This window comes from Rhinolophus hipposideros (assembly GCF_964194185.1).
Source record: "Rhinolophus hipposideros genome assembly, chromosome: 23".
Lineage (NCBI taxonomy): Eukaryota > Metazoa > Chordata > Mammalia > Chiroptera > Rhinolophidae > Rhinolophus > Rhinolophus hipposideros.
Genome location: NC_138069.1, coordinates 40,968,161 through 40,986,881, shown reverse-complemented (window position 1 = coordinate 40,986,881; position 18,721 = coordinate 40,968,161). Strand labels below are relative to the sequence as shown.

The window sequence follows — 18,721 nt, the reverse complement described above, 5'->3', positions numbered from 1 at the left end:
AGGGTCCAGGCGCATGGCTGTCTTTCTAGGCCCTCAGCTGACTGGCCTGCCCCCCCACCCCCCGACCCCGTTTGCTCTCCCTGCCTTAAGCAACAGAGGACAGGGGTAGGTCTCCCCACACGCTGGGCTGTTTGTCACCTCTGTGCCTTGGCCCATGCCGCCCCCTCGCCTGGCATCCCTCTCTCCCCATGTTTTGTCTGCCTCCTCACCCTTCCTGAACACTCCATCCCCAGGTGGGCCGGGTAGCCCTCCTCTGAGCTCCCACAGCCCCATCCCACACTTGCCTTTATCTCAACAGCCCCCATATGGCTTTTTGTTATTACCACAGGCCTGCCTCACTCCCCCAAGATCAGGGCCTATGGCTGAGTCAGCTCTGCCCCCAGAGCTCAGCATGGAACCTGGCACAGTAGACAAGTGGTGAATGTCTGCAGAATCAATGAAGGAATTCTCATTCTTAGTTAGGGCTCTTATTTGCCCCTCTGCAGCTTCCCTCAGTTCATCTCTTCTGCTGGGACCTCCATCACTGTCTCTCAGAGATTTCTCTTCTCTGTGATAAATGTCTACATTCCCGATCGTGTCTCCCATGTGGATTTCTCTCTGGGAATTGGAAATGGACTCACATTCCCCTATGCTAAATCCCTCACCTCCTCCATCTCACCACACTCAGTTACGCCAGACAGCTTCTGGGGGCCAAGGCAGTGATTGGTCAACCAGAGGGGGCAGTTGGGCCACACACCTTTCCCTCAAACCTTAATTCCTAGGACATCAGATACTCTCACCACAAACACCGTGGGAGCGGTTTGAAAATGGAGCAGGATTCTTAGGCGGGAGTGGTTGGGGGTTGTAGTGAGCTTCTCGTCCCCAGAGGCATGCAAATGGGAACTGGCTGACTGTGGTCAGGGGTGCTTTTGGTGGGAGGTTAGACTCAGTCTTTCCAACCCAGTGGGGCAAAAGGAAGAGAAGTGACATCAATTAAGGTCCTTCTGTGCACCAGGTCCTTTGAATGTGTAATCATAGACTTCGCACACTTGTTCTGGGAGGAGGGTGTTATCATTGTCCCCATTTTAGAGATGATGAGACTGAAGCTCTGCAGTTGCATTGCACCCAGCCTGACAAAGGCATGGTGAGTGCCTCAGAGCCACTGTAGGGGCCCAGTGACTCACCATCAGCCAAGTTTATGGCCAAGGCTGACAACAAGGGTCGGGATCCCTGAGCGCATTGGCATTTGCTCACAGAAGAGAGACCCTTTGAGCAGCTGCAGTCACTCCCAGGTCATCATGGACCTCAAAGGAAATGCCAAGTGGCCAGGTGGTGATTTTACTCCAAATGGTTTGTTCCTTGGCATTGACCTCTATTTTCTATCAACTTGATTTTCATTCCCTAGTTCTTACTGATTGGAAAAATAAGGAAAAGTGGAAAGTTCCAGCTAATGAAGTTCTGTCCCCACTCCTTTCCCACTTTTCTGCATGTCTCAAGTTCAACCTATGAATTAAGAGGTGCTTCATGCACTCACTGCGAAGAGTCTCATTGTTGCCCTTGAATGCTGGGCCCTGGCTGTCTCTGCCCACAAGCATCCTAAGCCTGCCTATTGGACCCCCAAATTCCCCAGCATTGCCAGCTGCAGCCCAGGGTCTGTGCTGCAGAGACGTGGACTCAGTGAATCCCATGCACTCCACTAAAACTTCCAGCCCCTCATGGTGAGATAGGTCCTGGGACTAGTTCTGGCCAATGGGCTGCACAGAGAGCCAACATATCACTTCTATGCAGCACTATTTAAGAGTGGGTGTGAGTTCTCCACTTGCTATCTTCTCCTGCTTCCTAACAGTGGAACCATCCTGGATCCATGAGTCACCGCTTGGAAGGAAGCTGCCGAGAGAGCTGCCAGCCCCACAGCAGGCTTCAGATGAAGGAGAAACAAGCCTTCGTTGTGTTAAGCCACAAAGATTCCAGGATTAATTCATTACTATGGTATAACTTAGCTATATCAACAAATGCCATCACTACAGTCGCCCTTTTATCGATGTCACCTTGTGTCAGGCACCATGATGGGCATAGACATAATAAGACATGCTGGGCACCCACAAGAAGACAGTTAAAGAGCAGCAGATAAAAACAAATGAGGTTTGATAATGCAAAGTGTCAGCTGTGATAAGAAATACAGGGTCTGTGGGAGTCCAAAGGAAAGGTGGCAGAGCAGAGGGAGGGGCAAGTCTCAGAAAGCTTCCTGGAGTACGTGACTTCTCAGCTGGGTTGTAGTAGATGAATAGAAGTTATTCCACTGACCACAAACTGGTGGTATGTATTGTTTGGTCAGCACAATATTTAATTTTTTTCTGATAGTAGACAATATTTAAGAACGAGAAGTCTCACATAAAGATCTGAATTTGGGGCTTCACTTAAAATAACTTCAGGTTATTAATCAACACTGGGGCCATGTGCCTGTGTGGCTGCCCCGTGCGACAGGCCTGAGTTTTCCAGGCCACCACAGTTCCCCTCCGGCCTCTGCTCCTTGCCAGCCCTGCGGACATTTGCGTTTACATCCTCTCAGTGAGTCAATCCTCCTCAGACATCCTCGGCCCAGCCGATCCTTTTCAGCCACGGGGCCAAGGACCAAGCTTGTCCAGCCATCTCCCTTTCCAACCCATCAGAAGATCTGGAAGCCTGGATTCAGCCTCCCTCCGGAACCCTGCCTGGGCTATAGCTGACAATTGGCCCAAGAGGGGAGGATGACCCGGGTCCAGCCAGAGCGGAAGAAAGGAAGGGACAATTCCAGATAGTCAGGTGCAGGGAACCACATTTCCTGGTCCTCCCTCGGTGCCTCGGGGTGGACGTTTGCTGAGTTTGGCTGCCCAGAACCCATTGTCCCGCCTTTTAGTAACAACCCCATGATTTTCTTTCCGGGAACCACCCCTTCCTCAGTGTTCAACATTGGAGGGAATCTAATCAAGCCTCTTTGCCCTCTGCCAGCCAGGAGGAGGACACGGGCGCAAGCCAGGCCCGCTGGTGTGCCTCGTGGGGCTGGGAATCAGGAGCAGAGTGAGGCAAAGAGGGAAAAAGAGAGGCCCATGCATCTCGGAGGGCAAGTTTGAGAAAACGCCTCAGTTCCTGCTCCCAGAGCCCTGGTCAGCTCCGGTTCCACTGGTGGTTTGTGCCCGCCCTGGGAAAATGCTGCCTCAGCAGCCCCTGTCTGCTCCAAGGTCCTGTGGTCAGCTGCCCGCCCAGACTCAACCACAGCTGTTATCTGGGGCTTGACTACTGCCGCCCATTCCATGCCCACCCCACAGGGTTTCACACAGACCGGGCCTGGGCAGTTACTTTGTCCCAGTGGGTGAGCGTGGTTCTAGGTCCAGCCATCTCAGGTTAAAACGGGGAGAAGATTACAAGAACTAATCTTTTGGGGCCCTTCCTAATCGACAGGCCCCGTGATAGGTGTTTCATATAAATTATCTCATTTTTTTATCCCCCCACATTTCAGTCATGCATGGACCACCTTCATGATTTTTGCCATATCAATACTATTCCTTTACGTAGCATTTTTCTTTAAATTGATGTGCCTTTTAAAAAGCACGGTATTTTATTTTAAAAGGAAATGCTATATTATTTCCATAAATCACAGAGCTTGGTGTGCTGTTTATATTTTTCTAATATGCATCAATTGTGAGCTAGTAAAATAATAACTGTTCATCCACACACTACCTGCAATCATCGTGTACACCGTCAATCCCACACGTGCCAGCCTTGGGGAAATGCTGTAGCATTTGAGTTAATGCTCACACATCCCCGGAAAGATGGTTTATAGATAAGAACACAGAGATCCCACAGGTAGAAAGGCTTGGGGCTGAGATTTGAATCCAGACAGTCTTACTAAATGCCTACGCGCTTCCAAATGCATTTTTTAAAAAAATCTAAAGAATCCTTTAAAAATGAAAATGTGTGTGAAAATCCAATGTATAAAATGGATCAAATTAGAGCTTTTTAAAAATTTAAACAGGCTTGTTGATTCCAGAGCTTCTTTTCTGGGAACTCCCCTTGCTCAAACCCATCCTAAAATGGCTCTTGAGAACCTGTCTCAGAAGCCTGGGATTCTGAAGAATGTCATTTTAAACCCACAGGACACCTCCCTCTCCCTGCCCCGTCTTTTAATTCCATTTAGTCTCACTTTCCCAGACTCCTCAGGGGCAACTTCTGGGCCTGTTATCTTGTCTGGCTGGACATTTCGACCTTGGATCTTTGCCATGTTGAAATCTCAGAATCGGCCATCTTGAAATCGTCCACTGGCATCAGAAGCCTCACTCTGACCTAATTATTCATTCATCATCCACTGATGTCTAATCTGTACCCAGATTTTCAGAGGACACAAAGGGGAATAGACGCAGTGACGGTAATGGGTTCCAAATGCAGCGTGGGAGACACACACAGCCAAATGCAGTAAGGGTCTGAGGAGTTCCTGCTCGCTCGCGGAATCTCATTGTTTCCTCAGTTCCTGCTTCTCTCAGGGGCCTGGCTGCACCCCGTGCTGGGCGGTGCCTGAGATGGGGCAGCCAAGGCGCCCCGGGGTGCTGGCTGCCCTCCAGATTGAAATGCCAGAGGTCTTATCTAATTTCCCACTATGGCTCCTGGGTCACTGTTCCCTTCAGCAGCTAATGCCTGATGTAAGGCTGGAGTTAGAATCATACCTCACTCCGACCCCCAAACCCTCACTCCGACAGGAGGACCAATTTACAGCTGTGACAGCGTCTACAGTATGAAGCTCTGCCCGGCTCCTGCCTTCAGTCTGCCTTCTGCCCTCACGGTGTAGTCTGTGACCCTTCCCCCAAACCTGGAGACCATCTCCCATTGAAGTGGCTACTCCCCAGTTGTACTTCTCTGCCAGGAAGAGAAGACTCTGTCCCTCTATAAAAATATGCCAAGATCCTGGCCGAGTTCCAATACGTTTCCAAGGTTCCCAAATGGCATTCAGCCGTGTGGTGCGTCCCGACGAAGCCGAGGTTGCTATGCTTTTCCCTCAGTCCTGGCTATGGCCCTGATCCTCTCCGAGATGCTTTGTCCCCTGACCATCAGCCTTTGGGTCTCCCCTGTGCTGTGGGACCAGGTCTTCACTAAGCTGGAGTTCCAGGAAGCTTCTCCTTGGTAGACCCTAGAGTTGGATCCATCAGCAAACTCGAAACAGCTCAAGTCAGTTCAAGTCAAGTCAACTCCACTCGCTACATACTCACTGTATCTCATGCCCTTCTGCAAACTACCCTAAGCAAGGCTCTCTTTTTGGAAAAGGTAGAATTCAACAGCGAACAAAACCCAGTGTTTCCTCATGAGGAGTTTCCTGATTTGAAGCTGGATTCTAGATTCAAACTTTCCCTTGAGTTGAGGAGCCCTTTGTACAAGGGACTGGAGACAGAGCTTCCTTTTCTGGTGTGGAGACAGCCCAACCAGCAGCCTAATTCCTGGGATCCACTCCCCAGGACTTCCCAAACTACCCTCCTGGGGGTGTCCGACTTCAAGACTTGAGACTGCAGAGTCAGTTTGCCCCTCACCCTTTAGGATCTGATTCCTGTGGTTTCTGAGTCACTCTTTCATTCATTCATTCACAAACCTGCACTGAGTACTTCTGTGCCAGACACCTTACAGATATTTTCTCATTTAATTCTCACAGCAGCCAGTTTGGATAGCTAGAATGTAACCGAGCCCTAATTCCAAAGTCTGTGCTCTTTCCATTTCATCCCACTGTCCCTTAGGATGATTCAATAGAATCCATAAGAAAGGATGGAGATCACCACATGCTTAATAAGCAAACACATTCTATGTGGAGGGAAAGGGGCTCATTGAATATTTTGAGTAAAGAGAAATCCCACCTGCCCATTTTACTAGAATTCTTTGAGAAGTGAACTGTATAAGGAGATAAAAGGTGACTTTCATAAAAACCTCTGTCAAGTTTCTATCCCAAAGCCTATTAATGCAATTGATTCATTACAGAATTGGGGAGAGGTGGGTGGTAAGTGGGAGGGAGTCTATTTTTGCATGGATAGAGAACGGGCTTAGAGACAAGAACGAGAGGGTGGAGACAAATGGGTGTTCTTTCCAGTGGAGAACAGGGTTCCCTAGGAATTGGCACTGAGTTTGATCTTATCTAACCCCCGGTGTGCAGGTGTGCATGCATTGGGCACCCAGTGTGTGCAGGCCCTGCTTTAAGCACGGGGGGGGGGGGTCGTGGGGGGGTGGGGGGGAGGGGGAGGAGGGTACCCAAACAAGTCAGCTCCCCTCTGCGGGAGCCCAGGAAGGAAGTACTCGGTGACATCTCCAAGTATTCGGAAGCCAGGAGGCTCCTCAGTGGTCTGAAAATGCAGGTCATTGGAGATAAAACTGAAGAAGGGGGTGGGGGAAGGGAAGGCGCCCCAGGCAGCAACCAGAGGATTTGAGCTCTAGGACCAGCAGCGCCACAGAATTGCTGTGTGACACTGGGCAAGTTCTTCCCCTCTCTGAGTCTCAGTTTTCTCTCCTGTGCCCTGAATGGATTTGCCCAGATGGTCTGTCAGGGTGTGGGACTCTAGATGGAGAACAAAGACGTGAATAGGACCTGATTATTAGAAAGTCTCCATTTCCTGGGGCCCAAATGTCCCCTTCTGTCCTGCCCTGTGATGGGGGACCCCTGTCTGATTTGTGAACGGTGAGGAGGAGGCAGAGAGCCATGAGGTGTGTGAGGCTCGGAGCCCAGGCTGGAATCCCTCAGTGGCATTCACTATAGTGACTCAGAGGCAGAAATAGCTCCCATCTGGGTGAGCAACGATATCTGTATCCATCGAGCGATCTCTATATCCACACACTCTCTCTCTGTGCAAATATGTGGCTCACTGTGTGCTAAATACGGGGTGGCCTGGAGACGATCCTCCTCTTAAAAGACTATTTGGTACGAAACTCAAGACTGTTTATTTAAAGAAACAAATGACAACTCTGCCTGTTGGATTACCGGTAGTGGGTGGTGGGGACGAAGCGATGTGGATGGATGAAGGGACGCTGGTGTGATCCGAGCTGGGGGCCACTTGGAAGGGGCTGAGGCACCTGCCCCACCTTCACCCTCCGTCTGCGGCGGGAGGGGTGATGGCCGCACACAAGGAAGCCTGAGATCCTGAGTGGGGGCATGGCGGGGCAGTGTTGAGCCACAGTTCAGCAAAAAGAGCATAGGAACTGGGACTGACAGGAGAGCTGGGGTCTGGCCACGCTCTGCCCTGCCACGGATCTCGGCTAGTTCATTAATTCACTCATTCATTCATCAAACATGCACCCAGCACCCACAAGGTACATAGCCACTTGGGGTTCCAGACAAGAAAAAGTAGATCTGAATTCAGGCCTAGCCACCTAGCAGCCGTACGTCTTTGGGTGAGTCCTTTCCCTTGGGTGAGCTTCAGTTTCCTCATCTGTGAACGGGGGATAATGATACCCACCTAAGGATTTTGGGGGGCAAGCATCACTGAATAAGAGAACACACAAGGAAGTGTTTTTCTGTTGTAAACAGCTCTAAAAACGCACAGTAACGCCATTCCACCACATTGTCCGATTGAGCCAACTCATTCCCACTCAGGGCTGTTCTTGGCGATCGTGGAGGGGAAATGTCATCATGACCCCTTCACCAGGAGTGGGGACCATCCATGGGGTGACGCTGGCAGTTCCCTTACCTTTGCTTTCCTGGCAGAGCTGAGATGCAGGGATCTTCAATCAGTGAGCAGAGCAGATAGCATTCCAGAGATGCAGGGCTTCCTGGGGGAGGAGAGAGGGTGTTGGGGGGTCAGGGAAGACAGCTTCTGGGGAAACTGGCCTCCCGAATGGGCACCGATCCAGGGCATGCTCTTGCCTCTCCTGAGGCACCACTGATGCTGTGGGCCCCACACGGGGGTGAGGCAGGATGGGGACCTGCTGGGCATCAGACCCACCTCCTGGCCCCACCGTGCCTGCTCTCCTGACAGCGGTTGCCCTTCTTGGTGGCTGGTTTGGGCAATCTTGTACCACTGACCATACTGTTTTCTGGCTTAAATGTGATTTCTGACTGGTGACAATGGGTGGGATTTACTGTTAGTCATACCTGGGTTTGAATGCTGACTTGCGGGACCCATGCCCTCTCTCTGAGCGTCAGTTTCCTTGCGTGTGCAGCGGGGCTGCTAACCACCAACCTCACACATGGGTGCGTGTAAGTGCTTGTGGTGGGTGGTGGTACGTAAGATCATGTCTGTGGAGAAGTCTACTACGTCGAAGCCCCTCAAATTTTAGTCACCTTCCCTGCTTTCTTCTAGGAGGCACCCAGAATTCCTGCAAAGGCAGGGAGTGGGTCCTACCTGACTGTTTCCACAGCCTGGCCCAAGTGGGCACCCCTCACTCTTTGTTGACGGGGCAATGCCTGACGTGTGTTTTCACACCATCACTAGGATTAGGGAAACCAGGGTTCCACTTCCACTTTACAGAGAACACAGGTGTGAAGAGGGGTCGTGATCTGCCCAGTTTCCCACGCGCGGAGCGGGGAGCCGGATCAGAACCCATATACTCCTCACTCCTTCCAGCCACTGCAGTCAGAGCCTCTCTCCGCTGGATGCCAAGGCTTCGGCCACTGCGGGGCCGAGTTGTGGGCTTGGGGCCTGACTGCGGCCTGTCTCCTCCTCCTCCACTATTTCCTCTTCCTTCCATAGTCTACGCCTGCTCTCCCTGACTCAAAGAAGTAGAGATTCTTGTCTTGGGGGCTGAGGATTTGGTCCAGGGGATACAGATGGTGAGGGAAGCAGGATTCCCAGAGCTCAGCTGACTCACGTTCCTTTCCGTTGCCCGTTGCCCGTAGCCTCCTGGGACCACCTGGGCGACTCGGCACCTAACACCTGGGTCTCAGCATCTCCATGCTGCACCATCACTTCCTAACTCAACCTCCTCCATCGGCCCCCTGCTAGAGTAGGACTCGGCGAGGCAGGGCCCTGGTGAGGCAGGACTGGATATGTGTCCGTTGAGTGAGTGAATGAGTAAATGAGTGGCTGAACGAGTGGGCCCGGCTGTGTTTTAAATGCTGGTCACACCACAGTGAAAAGGGAGGGCACGCTCCCTACTCTCAGGGACTGACAACATTTGAATTTGTCACCAACTGGATCGGAAAGAGGGCAGATATTACTGCTTTCTGACTGGCTAGGTCGGGAAGCGGGGAGGAAGTTTAGGGCAGAGCCTGCTGCCTGCCCAGGGAGCGGGCATCTCGGAGCAACTGGCTGCCTCCCTGGGCTCAGGCAGGGTCCTCTCTGCGCTGCGTCCTGAGGCTGACCTCTAAGAAACAAGGAAAGAAAGGTGGGTGGTGCATTAGGTGTTCAGTGCACTCCTGCTGAGCCCCGGACAGCCAGCACAGTGCCTGGCACATACCAAATGCATTTTGTTCAGTGAATGAAGGGTGGGCAGAGAGCGCGTCGGGAGGACTCAGGCCTAGAGGCTTGTGGGAATCAGACTCCTTGCACTGGAATGGGGCTTTCCTGTTTGCAGAGCCCTTTCACACAACAGCTATGATTCTCATAAGTGAAGAGCACGGTCAGAGCCCATTTATTAAGAGCACTCTGTGCTAGGCGCTAGCGGTGTCCATAAACCACGGCATGCACAGCATTTGGCGCGTATCTGTGGTGTGCCAAGCCCTTTACATCCATTAGTCTGGCAAGGCCAAGGTCATAATCCCCATCTCACAGAGGCAGGCACGGAGGCCCAGAGCAGCCTGGACCTTGCACAGTTGAAACCCGGTCTTATTCTAGGGGTGAGATGTAGAATGCTCACAGCCTAAAGGGCACACAAACGGGAAAGCGGAGAGCTGGAATAGGACGTGGCAGCCACGGCCAGGAGGCGGGAGGGCTTCCCTGGGAAGGGGAGTCTTGAGCTGAAGCTGAGCCAGCAGTGGAGCAGGAAGGGCTTTCCAGGCGGAAGGAACAGCGTCTGCAGCGGTGTGGAAGAAGCCTGGTCTACTCAGGTACTTGGAGCAGTTTCGGGTGGTTGGAGCCTTGGGCAGAAGGCCGGTGATGAGGGGCTTTAGTGGGGCGTGGGCTTTTAACTGGGCTTTATGTTCCAGAGAGTTCCTTCTGGGGATGGGTGGGGGGATGGGAGGAGCCGGTAGCTGGACTGCACTTGCCGAGCTGTGGTGTAGAGGGAGAAGCAGGCTCAGCCTCCTGGCTTGGAGGGTGCATGGAGCTGGGTGAGGCAAGGTTCTGACTGTTAACACTCCCCTTGGCTGACCCACCCTGCAGAGTTGGAGGTCCTCCCCCAGCTCCCAAGAAGGTGGCAAGTCCTGGTCTCTGCCCCAGCCCCAGCTCTAGCTGAGGCCTCCTCTGCCACCTGACTGCTCCCAAACTGTGTCCTAGCAACCACACAGCCCTCACCTTGGCAACGCCAGCTTCTGCACTCTAGTCCTCTGATTGGGCTGCGAGGGAAGGTGGAGCTGGGACGCCTCCTGTCCACTAGACCCACCCAGGGAACCACTCCCCTCAGGCTGCCCGCATCCTGGGCCCCTGGGCCTCTCAGATAGAGGCTGGCCAATCAGATGAGGGGGGTGAATGTGGACACTGGACAGGACTCTGGACCAAGACATTTGGGATCTGGGTTCTGGCCCCAGGGTTGACTTTGGATGACCCTTTCTCCTCCCCAAGCCTTAGGTTTCCCTTCTGTAAAATAAGGAGGTGGACAACTCCATGTCCAGAGTCTAATATTGTCTTCTTCCATTTCTGATCTTTTCATGGTTATTGGTTGGAGGCTCTGTTGCTGGCATGGAGTTAGTTTATTGTCAGACTCCAGGGACTTAAATCCTGGTTTACTTGGACAAGTCACTTTACCTTTTGGAGCCTAGACTTTTTTCCTCTGTAAAATAAATATATCCCATGCCCTCTCACTCACAGAGTTGTGAGAATCAGGTGCAATGGTATAAACAAAAGTGCTTTATAAATGGCAAAGGGCTGTACCTATGTTACCTATTTTATCACATGGGCTGTGCTCAGTCATGATTTACTGAACCCCCCCGCCCCCACCACCACACTGGCAACAGCGGCAAATATTTGTTCAGCACTTCCTACATGCCTAGCATTGTTCCGAGGGTTTTACTCATCTTATTTTATCTTCATCACAATCGTGGAAGGCACTCGCTATTATCGTCTCCATTTTCCAGATGAACAAATGTGTGGTTATGTATAGAGGATCTCATTTAGGCTCTTTGGCTTCAAAACTTGACCCCTTAGAGTTTACTGAGATGGCCGTCTCAGGATCTCTTGTCCCCGCTTTGAGTTTTTTCTCTTGCCTGAAGTGAGGGTCTAACTCAGGGTGCGGTGGGTAGAGGGAAGTACTATCGGTTACTGAGCATCCATGATGACCGAGCTTTTAGCACCCCCTTGCATTTTGCACGTGAGGCAGGCGCCTCTCTTCCTTGCTTCACCCCAGCCACAGCCAGCCCTGTCTTCTCCCATCCCCGTTGCCTAATGGCATCAGAATGCAGCCTGTACTGCAGTGCCCACCCGGCCGCCAGCCAGCCGGTGGATTTGCTTCCCAGCAGGGGAACCCAGCACTGTGCTTGCCCTTTGGCTCACCTGCTTTAGAGATGACAGCAGGAACTGTGGACCTGAATGGAGGTCCAGGGGATCATTCTCACCAGTGGGGTGACTAAGGGAAGTGACTCAATGGCAGTTTAGAATATGCCACCCTCTGCTTTACCCAGTCTTCAAGGCCCTCCTTGCTTTGGCCCCTGTCAACCCCTTTGCCCTCACCTCTACCACCCTCTCCCTCGCTCCGTCTGTTTCTGTCCTGTGACCTTGTTAGGATTCTTCCTACCCCAGGACCTTTGCACTTTCTCCCTGGACACTTGTCCCATGACCAGCGGCTTCTTCCAGTGCAGATGTCAATTTTAATGTCTCTTTCTTCTGGTCTCCCCTGCCTGCCTTGTGTGAATAGCCTCTGCTCTCCTTAGCACTCCCCCTCTTTTATTTCCTTCCTAGCATTTATGTAACTTGGGGAAATTATTTGTTTACTTGGTATTTTCTGTCTCCCCACTGGAACGTGAGCTCAGTGAGAGCACAGACCATGTCTTATCCTTCATTGTCTCTCTAGCTTCTGAAGCAGCACTGGCCCATCAGAGGTGCTCAGAGAGTGCTAAAGAATCAATAAGCCATACCTGGGGCTTCAGAGTCCCCATCTGTGCAATGGGATGACAGCCCTAACCCCAGGTTGTCAGAATCAAAAGCAAAACAACCCTATGGGGTCAACAGTATTATCCCCATTTTATAGCTGCTGAACTTGAAGTTCGGAGAAATGGTGGGACTTGCCCAAGATCACAGGAAGTGCTGGCGTTTTTTCCAGCTGGAGGAGCGCCTGGCCCCATGCCTTGTTCCGAGCAGGCTTTCAGCAGTGTGAAAACTGGGTCTGCATTCCTCTGAGTCTCTTGCCATCTGCTGCTTGAACTGCAAGACCCTGCTTGCCCACTTGGCTGTCACAGCTTCCTGACGAGTCAAAGACAAGAATTCTAATGGCTGGTTTTTGTGCAACACAAAGGTCTGCCTCTTGCAAATGTGGAGATACATTTTCTCCGCATTGGCAATTACCACGCTGAACGTCTGGGGAACGGTTTTCATCTTCCAGGCACTTTACGAAGATTAGCTTCTGAACCCTATGCTGCAGTGCTTGTTTTGACTTGAGGGAGTGTCAGGGGCCCTGTGGGCGGCAGTGTCTTTTGTCACAAACGCTGCGATTCAGAAGCCTTTGAGCCCCTAGTCAGCATCTCTAGGAATTTGCTTTATTTTCCTGAGAGTGGTTTCACCACTGTCCAAAATGTACTGACTTTCTTGAGGATTCAAACTTTCTGACTTTTCCTGCCCGTCTTGGTCATGATTCAGCAATGTATTCCACAAACATTTACTGAGAATATCCTCGGCATTCTTGTAACACTGAGGATGCAATGAGGGAACGAAATATATACTGTCCTTGCCCCCGACAATGTTGCGTCAGTAGGGGGGACAGATGACAGTGTTCTGACAGTAACTGGCTGTGTGACTGTGGGTAGGTCGCTTTCCCTCTCTGGGCCTTTGGGTTTTAGCTTCCTCTCCACCCTAATCCCCCTGTTTCAAAGGCCTTGATGCCCTTTCGCTGCTTACAGAGCTAGATGGGCATTTCTGGCCTGATCTTCAGGCCCTCAGAGTTGGGCTCTGCACATGCTCTCCGTTCTCACACCCCCTTTGTGCTCCATTTTTATTTAACCAATATGCTACTTTTTAATGCTAGGTACTACGTGCTTCACAAATTTTTATTGGTTTAGTCCTCACAGGAACCCCTTGATATAAGTACTGTGACGCTCGTAACCTCCATTTGAAAGGTGAGGACATTGTGACACAGAGATATAAGGAGCTTGGCTGTGTACCCACAGCTGCCATGTGGTGTGAGTGGGATTTGAACCCGGGCAGCCTGGCCTGGTCCGTGCACCCCACTGCTGCTGTGCTGCTTTCCTGTGTGTCCTGGGCACCGGCACTTCACTCTCCTTTTCTAGCTACAATTCATCAGGCATCGCCCACTTCCACGAGGCCTCCCAGGCTGAAGGAATCCCTCGTGTTGTGTTCCCACACTGCCTTGCACCTCCCTCCACATGCAGCCCTTCCCATGGGGGTAATGCTGTCCTGTTTGTGTACTGTCTCCTCTGCTGGATGCTGACCACCTGGGCAGGTGGGGGAGACTGTGCCCTGCCCAACAGCCCATATCTTCCATCCTCCATGCAGCAACCAGAGATATCTTGTAAAAACAAAACCAGTTTTTATCACTCCCCGGCTTAAAACCATCCAGGGACAATCCATTGAATTTAGAATAAAATCCCAATTCCTAACCGTGTTCTAGAAGGCGCCATGTGGTCTGGCCCGGCCTCCTCCCCGCCCTCATCTGCTGCCACGGTGCCCCTGGCTCACTCCACTCCAGCCACACTGGCCACATGCCTGTCCCCAAACAGCTCAGGCTCACACTAGGGCCTCAGCCAGAGCGATTTCCTCTGACAGGAATGTTCTGCCCCACATCCTCATGTGACTGACTTTTTCTAGTCATGCGGGCCTCAATTCCGTGCTACCGTTTCAGACAGACCTTCCCTATCTGTCTCTATGCTGAAATGTTTTCATTTTTACTTTTTAATTGTTATTAAGGCATGTGTCTCCTATAAGTCTGTAAGTCCCGTGGGAGCAGAGACCTGGTATGTCTTGTTTAGCATCTGGAATAGTGGCTGACACAGACAGAATAACCACTCAATGAGTAAGTGTCGGAGAAGAGTGTATGCTCACCAGGGTCCCTTTGGGTTCCTACCTATTGCTACTCAGCTAGGCCCAGATCATACGGTGTCATATATGTCACACAACATATCGGATCATCATACCATACCATACCATACCATACCATACCATACCATACCATACCATATCATATCTACAATATCTAAATCGGTCTCATCTCAGGCTAAAACCTGGGACAATTTCACAAGCTGTAATTCACTCTCTTTATCACTTTCCTACGTCTTGACTGCAATTATACCCCAGAAGTAAGGCAATTTTATGGACTGTTTTCTGCCGACTTCACCAGGAATGCTAGAACTCCCGACATGTATTTTCATTTGTCCACCTGAGACTCGGGGAACTTTGGGAGATACTGTCCCTCCCATCTTGCGGGCAGGGACATCCCTGAAAAAGTGAAAATGCTGACTTGCAAAGTGCCCAGAGCCCGATGGGAGCGCACACTCATCACGGCTGACGCGTTTCATTGGTAACAGGAGACACTTCTTGCCCCAGAAAGACACAAGCGCTCTGAGTGCTGCCGGGGCCTGGCCAAATGCCACTCATTTAACCCTCCAAGGAGTGGGTTGGTAGGCGGGAGGAATGTACAGCCAAGTGCAGGGCAAATGTGCATCCGGTGAGGCGAGTAGGGTGGGTGAAAATGCACAGAGATGAGGTCTGGGTGTCTGACTGCACAGCCTTTGATCGTCAGAACGAGGGGCTTGCCAGGGGGTCTGCTTAGGCACCAGCAGGCAGGTACCACCACCATCAGCTTGCTCCAAAGGCATATGGAAGGGGCGTGTGTCAGGGTGTCTCCAAGACCAGCTGCCGTACGTGTCATTCTCTAGAGAACCAGGAAGGACATTTCTTGTCCCCCTTCTCCCTCTGACTTCCAGGGAAGGATATGGCATGCCAAGTTTATGGGCTGAGAAACTCTGAGGTCTAATCTTCCAAGCAAAATGGTGAACTGAAAAGAGCGCTAGACTCTGAGTTCAAAGGTCTTGGCCCAGCTCTCAGCCCTGTGACACTTTGGGTAAATTTCTGTCTGTTTCTGACCCTATTCTTCCTCATCTGTAAAAAGTAGCTGTTGGGTTTGCTGATTTCCAGATCAGTGATTCCCGTGCCTTCAATCCTTCCATCATCATGAGCTTGTGGCTCAGATTACTTTGAAAGGGAGGATCTCTCTCTCTCTTTTTCTTTATGGGGCTCAATTTGTCTTTTGGTCTGCCTTGCAAATAGTCACTGGCCTCTGGCCGCAGAGGAGGGAGTAGAGATAAACCATTCTGGCATGGTAAAACCTGCTGAGGGTTGATGTACCCCGTGTTTTTTCTGAAATAGCCTCTCTAATGCATGTGGTTTATTGTTGTAATGTAGCCTCTCAAAACTGTCTGCTAAGGACAGAAATGTCCAGAAGAGATTGAGAAGGGACAGGCACGATTTGAGTTAGTGGAACAACATTTGAATGGCAAAAGTTGTTGTTCATGGTAAAATCCTTCTGCACTAAGTGACATGATGTCTTGAGTTTGCTTCACAATGTGTGTGTCTATATGTGTGTGTGTGAGAGAGAGAGAGAGAGAAAGAGAGAGAGAGAGAGAGAGAGAGAGAGAGAGAGAGAGAGAGAATAGCTGAAAGAAAATTAACCAATTATTGAAGCTGGATGATGGGTACGTGAGGCTTTTTTTTTTTTTTAAATACTCTTTCTATTTAAAAAAACATGTTTGAAATGTTTCATCACAAAAGGCCCTTTGGAGACTGACTCCAGCCTTTCTCTCCACTCTCATTTCACAGCCCCCATCTCGAGGACCCTCTGGCATAATGACATTACCCTGGTGGCTATGATTTCACACCTTTAGGCATTTCCACGCAGTTCCATCTGTCTGAGGTACTTTTCTTTTCCCACCGTTCATCCCTCCAGCATGTGAGGTCCCATAGAGGGGCATACTCACTTTGATTAAGGCACTTATCACATTGCAACTGTTTTCTTTTCGGCTTCCTCTGCTGGTCTGTGCCCTCTTCAGAACACTTCTCTCTCTCTCCAAGGCCTAGCCAGTGCCTGGCACATAGCACATGTTTACAGAGGCAATAATAGCAGGAAGGGTAGCTACCGTTTTCTGAGCACCTACTGTGTGCCACACACCACCCTAATCTCATTATGCAGACACTTCCTTAAATGCTCACCACAAGTGGGTACTATTAACCTGTCTTCTCAGAAGGCCACTTGCCCAAGGTCACGTGCTGGTAAGTGACAGAGCTGAGATTTGGACTCAAACTGAAACCACCGAGCTCTTCTCCCTGCATCTGGCATTTTAACTCTTTGAATGTTACACAACTGGCCCAGGATTTTGGAAGTCTGGGCTTTAGGCCCAATTCTGCTCCTAAATTACTGAGTGACCTTGGGGCCTCTGCCCCTAAGCCCCATCTCCTGGTGAGACTATCAGGGCCCCAAAGGATCACGTCATCCAAGGGCCCTCCCAGCTTCAGCTCGGGGTTTCCTGCTGCTGAACTGGCTTCCCTATTTGGGAACCTCTCCTGTTCTCTTACTTCTTCAACCTCTTTTCTTGCTAATTGCAGTCTCCCAGAGTCAAGCCGTGTTCACAGCGCTCCTCCTTCCCCCACCCCTTGCCTGTGCCTTCGCTCCGGAGGTAGGGGAGGAACTCTGGGCAGGAGGGAGGGGGGAGCATGTCAATGCCCCGTTTTGTGCGGCTTCCCCGCGGTTTCTCGGCCCCCTCCCCCACGGAAAGTCAGCCTCGCACTTTCTAGGGATGTGCGGGGACAGGCAGAGTCAGGACCGCAGCTGCCAGCCTCGGGCGTCTGTGTCAGGCTCTCGGAGGGAAGTCGGCGGTGCTGAGCCAGGGTGGCGGTGGGGCTTTGGAGGGGCGGCGGGCGGCGCACTCCTTCCTCGGGGCTCGGGCCCAGCTCGCCCAGCCGGGTCGGGGCCCCTGTGCCTGTGTCACCCCCCACCCTCTGTCTGACTTCCCGCGGGGACCCGCCATTGCACCGCCAGGCCTTGGCGAACGGCAGAGCCACGCCGGAGCCGCGCGGTTAGGACTAGGCCCCCTTCCGCGGCTCACCCCGACCCTGCGTGGGGGAGGCTGCGGCCCCCGGCGATGGCACCCCCACCCCAAGGAAGGCGCGAGGGAGGCCGCAGCTCCTCGGCTTAGCTCGCGGCTCGCCGGGGGCGGAAGCGGAGAGCGGGGCCGCCGGGGGACCGCGCTGGGCGGCGTGCGCTGCGCCCGCGGGGGGAGGGGAGCCGGCGGCCGCTGTCCGCCCGTGCAGTGCTGACCCGGCCCGGGCGCTGTCCCCGCGGCGGTGCGGGAGGCGGAGGGAGCCTCGCCGCGGAAGGGCCGGTGGCGGCTGAGCGCTGCCGGGGAAGGAAGCAGGGCCGGGGGCAGCCGCCCCCCGGGCGCTCCGCAGCCCCGGGCCTCTGGCTGCGGTCTCTCCGGCCAACCCGCCCCGCTCCGCGACCGAGAGCGAGTGCGCCGGGTACGAACCTGTTGGCGGCGGCGGCTCCTCTGTGGCCGACCTGGGGCCCGGGACGCAGACTGCGGCGAGCCTCTGCCTCCCACCGGGCCGGCACCGTGCCTGCGGTGGGCACCGGGCCCTGTCCCTCAGCCCGGACGTCAGCGGAGCTGCAGGGCGCGGAGCTCCGAGGCCCCCCCCAAGGGCAGCCCCGCTCCCAGGGAGACCCGAGCTTCCTGAGAAGGAGGCGGGGGCTGCCGACGGGGAGGAGAGAGGGCGCCAGCACAAGAGTCTGTGAAACCGGCAGGGAGGCATGGAGGAGTTCCCCCTACAGCCAGTTCTTCCCTGAAGTGTGGGCCCTGGGACCTAGGGGACAAACGACATCCTGCCTTGGAAATATCTCTCCCTCATTCTCCATTTCTGTGACCAATAACCAAACGCGGGTCTTGTACCTGCTCTGCTACAAACTCCACTCGCTGGTCTAACTGCTCCTACTACCTCATTCCTGCCCATCACCCGCCATGCCCTAGAGAGAGCTTTCTAACCCTCCTCTCTCTATAATACACCTCTAAGAAGAAGCAAAGTCTTTGGTCTTTCACCAGGAAGACCAGGACCTCCTCTCCAGCTCTGTTCTTCCCAGAACAGACGACCGCTCCTTTGGAACAGGCTCACCCCAGTGCCTTGGCACCTGCTGCTCCTTTTGACTGGAATGTTCTTCCTTCTTACTACTCGTTCTTTAGCTTCAAGTTAAAGAGTCCTCATTCTCACTGAAAATTTCCCTGGCCCCTAAGGCACAACCACTGCCCCCTCCAAGCTCCCTCTACTTTACATTCCTCTACTAGACTTTTTCTCACCTTGTGTTATAATTACTTATGCACCTATATCCTCAGTTGCCAGGCTCATAAAAACTGGTTCCATATTTTGTTTTTCTCTCTATCTCCAACTCCTAGTGTGATGACTGACACACAATAGAGGTTGAATTATATCTGCTGAGT

The 18,721-nt window shown here is 52.4% G+C and overlaps 1 protein-coding gene across 1 annotated transcript in view; it reads right to left on the bottom strand.

The window, feature by feature from the left end:
* CPLX2 (complexin 2) overlaps positions 1–18,139 on the bottom strand; it is a 70,002-nt gene extending 51,863 nt beyond the window's left edge. Inside the window, exons 1-2 of the mRNA XM_081035528.1 lie at positions 17,759–18,139; positions 7,668–7,749 (exon numbers count right to left, since the gene is read on the bottom strand). The gene's annotated coding sequence lies outside the window, so the exon portion shown is untranslated. The remainder of the gene's footprint in view (positions 1–7,667; positions 7,750–17,758) is intronic.
* Positions 18,140–18,721: the final 582 nt, after the last annotated feature.